This window comes from Arachis ipaensis, chromosome B05, assembly GCF_000816755.2.
Source record: "Arachis ipaensis cultivar K30076 chromosome B05, Araip1.1, whole genome shotgun sequence".
NCBI classification, from domain to species: domain Eukaryota; kingdom Viridiplantae; phylum Streptophyta; class Magnoliopsida; order Fabales; family Fabaceae; genus Arachis; species Arachis ipaensis.
Window position 1 is genome coordinate 131,052,428 of NC_029789.2, and position 5,358 is coordinate 131,057,785.

General features: G+C 32.5%; 1 long non-coding RNA gene across 1 annotated transcript; it reads right to left on the reverse strand.

Annotated features, from left to right (window-relative positions):
• On the reverse strand, window positions 2,080-4,577 carry LOC110262543. The gene is made up of 2 exons (XR_002347204.1): window positions 3,738-4,577; window positions 2,080-2,286 (listed from the first exon to the last, which is right to left on the reverse strand). It is a non-coding gene; the product is annotated as an uncharacterized LOC110262543 (long non-coding RNA).

Genomic DNA, 5,358 nt, shown 5'->3' on the forward strand with positions numbered 1-5,358 from the left:
ATTAAACCAAATTAATTATGTGAACTAATTAATTAATTTGATTAATTTATTAGTCATTAAAATAATAAATCTATGAATAAAATAGGCAACGGAGATATTTTCAACTAATAATCAAATCAAATCATATATATTGAACTAAATTCAAATCATGTGAATTAAGGACTAAATTAAAGTTAGATAATTTCTTACTTATTCAAGTTGAGTGCAATAAATACAAATTAATTTTGTTAGATAATCATAGTTGTCTGGTCTACTATATATAGATGGCCACACAAAATTATAAGAATCGTGATATCGCTCTTACTATTTCAACTCTTCCTTTCTTCTTCTTTTTTTTCTTTATGTATAATTTCTTTTATGTATAAATGTACCCAAAATGAGAAAGTACAGGTGAGGGTTTTGTTGATTGTTTGCTTGATGAATATATCTCAATTTAGGCATTCTACTACTGTAGATAGAAGTTGACCGGTAATAATTCAAAGTGGCCAATGTATTTTTTTTATAATATTAGACAGAAGAATATTTGTTAAAATGAATATACTCATTATAATGAATTTATTTTTTAAAGTGATAATAAATTATATTTTTTTCTAATGTTATCGCTTAAAAAAGAATGATAGTGCGAGTCAACAATTGTATGAATATTGTTCGTAAAAATATTGGAAAAGGTCATATATGCGTACATTTTTTAAAAATTTATTGTTCAATAAAACAAACAAATTTCATATGATTTAATTTATATGAATACCAAACTTTTTTTCTGATAAAAAACGCTACAAAAGCTTTCCAATGTGCAAATAATAGGTTTTGCAGAACCTTCTTAATGAGATGGATGATACTGGTCAAATTCTTAAATGTATGCATTTGCAAGAATAAAAGTAAACATGTATTAGTGGTTAAAGATTGGTGAAATTCTCCACCATTTGTTTTTTGGAAATCATTAAATTTTCATTGTCACAAAAAAAAATATATAAGGGAACATCCTATTGGACTTGGACTAATATGTAAAGGGAGCAGGTAAAATCAAGTTCTTATATTTGGAAAATATGAGCTGTCCATGGAATCTGTTATCCTTTGTTAAAAATTTGCATGAATCCATTTAGTTTATATGAAAATATCATTCATAGAGGCATTTTAAGATAAATGAAAAGCTGTTCCAAAAAATGCATCATCCATGAAAAAGCATAGAAGCATCTTAGCGGCATCAGTGTGTTAATTTTTTAAAAGTACAAGATAATAAAATAGATTGACTTTAATATCATTAGAAGTTAAATTTAATAGTTTAAATAAGCGAGATAATACTCAATTAGGTCCCTGAACTTACACTCGACTCTCAATTTAGTCCCTAAAATTTTAATTGTCTCTATTTAGTCCCCAAACTTTGTGAACATAACTCATGTTAGTCCTTGAAACAATTTTCAACATACAAACGTTATTACGCTAAAATTTTAATGGTAATATAGAATTTGACAACAAAATTAACATTTATTAAGGAAATAAATTTATTTATAGCTATTTTCTAATTATAAATAATAACAAGACTTATGAAAAAATATTAATGTCATCATTCTTATTAATTAAATCATAATATTAAGTAATTGATATTTTTATAGGCAGAAATAATAGAATAGATTATGTAAAAATTAGCAATGACATAATTCGATTTAGCATGGACCATATAAATCGAAATTTATAGATTTGATTTAGTAGGGGATGACATAATTCGAATTCTTTGAATTCAATTTACTTTCAAATTACAATGTCAAGTAATTCGAATCCTATAGATTCGATTTACTACTTATTACCTTAATTCGAATTCATTAAATTCAATTTATATAGAAATGTAAATGGAGACAATTAGGTAATATTTTTGGGTTTGGGGAATTCAGGTAATTTTGGGGCAACTTTGGTTTATCAACGTTGTAACACCTTAACTTCTAGCACGTCATGATCGTACTAAGAATAAGGCGTTACGACTCTATTTTCCTTTTATTAGCTATTTAATATTGAGTCTCTACACATTAACTGATCGATAGTTTTTAAGAAAAACGAAATTGCTTTTAGTTTGGTATATACTTCAAACTCAACTATGTCAGATAAACATATACTCACATAATTAAGATTAATACATAATAATTATTCATACAAGACTTAAATACAAACCTACCCCTCTCTAAAAATACAACACTCTACAACATCAAGGGCGAGGGAAATAAACCCAAAAGCAACTAGCCAAACAAGCCTTCTATGTCTGTAGCTCTTGAACTAGCCATCCTGTCTGTACCTCTAAAAAGATTTTTTAAAAAACTTTGGGGTGAGAACAAAGCCACACGTTCTCAGTAGGGAACGTGAACGTCGCAATATATAGAGTAAATACAAATAGCTAATTCATATGATAAAAACAATTTCACTTAAAACAATTTTAAATTCCTTTCTTTAAATCTCGTTACTTAAGTAAAATCCCAGTCACATTAACAATTCCTTATCCATAAACAACTTTCCTAAATACATTATTAAGACCACAACTCAAATAAAATATCCATCAAGCACACACAAGCAAATCTCCAAAACAACAGCACAGTCACAAATAATTAAAAATAAAGCAAACACAATCAAATGTAAATGCGCAAACAAAATGATGCATGCATGTTCCTAGCGCAGGCTATGAGCTCATGCGTCGGTTGTCTACCCCAACCCGACGTTACTCGGAGTGAACCCCGAATATGGTTTCTTTACTGTGTCAGTTAGACACCTTAGCATCACGGTTACCCGTGTCAATTAGGCCTCATCATAATAACATTTTAATGTCTATCAGTTAGGCGAACATTCCCGCATTAGCAATCTCAGGCTATCAATTAGGCGGGCAATTTCGCATTAGCAGTTTGGCACAAGGCCCGTTTAACATACAATTCTCATTTATTTATTTCATTCATTACTTCCCTTTTCTTTTCCTCCCCTTTTCTTTTCCTCTGAGTATCCTTTCCTTTATGCCTCCACATCGCCTTACAACTAAACACACCTCCGCATCACCAAGTAGCTAAAAGTACCTCCACATCACCATGAAACTAGGCGTACCTCCGCATCACCATTTAACTTTAAACGTTTACTAGGGATAACTTACACACCTTTGATTAACTAAATTCATACATTTTACTAAATTTGTACATATCCTTTGGTTCTAAGCCAAGTTTTACCACGTTTAGATTAGAATTGAATAAGATAGCCAACTTAATAAAATTTGTTGCTGCACTAAAGAGAATTCAGAAAAAAATACAGCAAGCAGCCCTGTTTTTGATAAATCTATAATAAATTCAATTCTAATCCATTACTTTCTTTTGACTAACCAAAGTTGCCCAAGAACTCTTAATTCAATATATCACAATTTCATATCATAGGTGCAATGTAACCATATTATCACAGCATCCATTCTTCAGCATCTCATCTATAACAACATATCTCAAATTCTGATTCATCAAATGAATTTCCAGCAACCATAGCAACATTCCATACACAAAATCATCATCAACAAGTACTAGCAACAAGTATAACTTCAAAATACACAACATCGTCAATAATTACTACATTAAATCATTAAACCAATCACCAACTATAACCATGATTCAACTCAATTCCAACAATTATTCACACAAAGCAACCATAAACCATTTGCAGTTACTCATTTAATTTTACTGGCATTCATAACTTAAAAACATTTATTTTTAAAACAAATCCCCTACCTCGATGTTGCAATAGTAGGATTTAACGCAGGAATTCCCTTTATCCCCAATTCGTGGCAGCAGCAGCTATTTTAGTAATATTCTTGTAGCAGAAACATTCAATAGCTCTAGACAGGGACAGCAACGCCGAACAATGACAATAATGACTCAAAACGAAAGGTAATAGCAACGTCTCCAATTCAGTCATCCAACAGGGAGGACACAATCCGGTTCATCACCAATGACGGCAGCAATTGTAAACTCCAGTAACGTTGATAGCAGCAGCAGCAGCGGAGGACTCCATGGCCACCTTCTTCCTCTCCTTGCTCGGACTCCTTTCTGCAGTGAACCCAACAGCAGTAGCCATGTGCTCAAGTGACAGTAGCAGTAACACTCGGCAGCAAGGGTACAACGCCGGACACCGCCAGCGGCGGCGAGCTCAACCGAGGGCGATGGCGGCGAGAGCAGCGGCGGCAGAACGGCGACGGAAACCACCCCGCGATGCCTTCTCTCCCTGCATGTGTTCTATCTCTTTCTCTCTCTCTTTGAAGCTCGACGGCGGCTGGTCATCGGTGGAGCGCAACGGCTCCTCTTCTCCCTGGCGGCGTCTCTGGCTCGCGACGTGCCCTCTCTCTCCCTCGACGGTGGCAGCAGTGACGATGTCTCCCTCTTCTTGTGTGGTGGCTCGGCGTCTTGACGGCGGTGGTGGTGCGCGACGGTGATTGGTGACGGCGCGGCACACTCCCTCTCTTGGATCTCTTCTCGTGCTCTCTTCTCACTCTCTGAATCTCTCGTTTCTCAGCTCTATCCTTCTTTGCTGTGTGTGTCATTGTTATTGAGTGTGAGTGCTTTGGGTGAGGGTTGGGAAATAAATCATAAATAATTTATTATTAATTTTTCAAAATCTGGGGTCTTACAAACGTAAATTAACCTAATATGTGATATTAGTTATTGTTATATATATAAAAAATATGACTTATTTATGCATTGTTTAGATTAGAAGAATTTGTAAGAAAATAAAATGCTGGAAAAGAAAATTGATGGAAAAATCAATTTTTCATTGTTTGAATTAACAAAGAAATTGAATGAAAAACATAAAAGTATATTTGGAGTTCATGTAAATTTTTTCTCTTCAAAATTGTAAAGAAAACTGATGCAGAAGTACAAATATGGATAAAAATACAGAGTTAGTATTTGAATTATAATTTATATATAATATATAAAAACATTAATATATTTTTACTCTATTATAATTTTTTCTCTTCTCAATTTTCTTTCCATCCAAGTAAAAGAAAATTCTTTTCATTCATTTTTTCTTCATCTAAACAACACAAAAAATAGAACTGATTCTTTCCATTTTCTTTCCTCTCATTTTCTTTCTTTCTATTTTCTTTTCTCTTATTTTCCATCTTATATCCAAATAATAGCTTAATGTTTATCTATTTATCTTCTATTAATATTGTTATAACAAGGATACATGTGACTTTATAAAAACGATATAACCTAAACTTTGATTATCTGAGAATTTATTGAGTAGCTAGAATAGCTCCACGTCACGAACCAATGAATCTAGCAATAGGGATGATCACAAAAATAGCCAAAACGGGTATTTGCAAAGATTATTCGCGTTTTAATTTGGGGA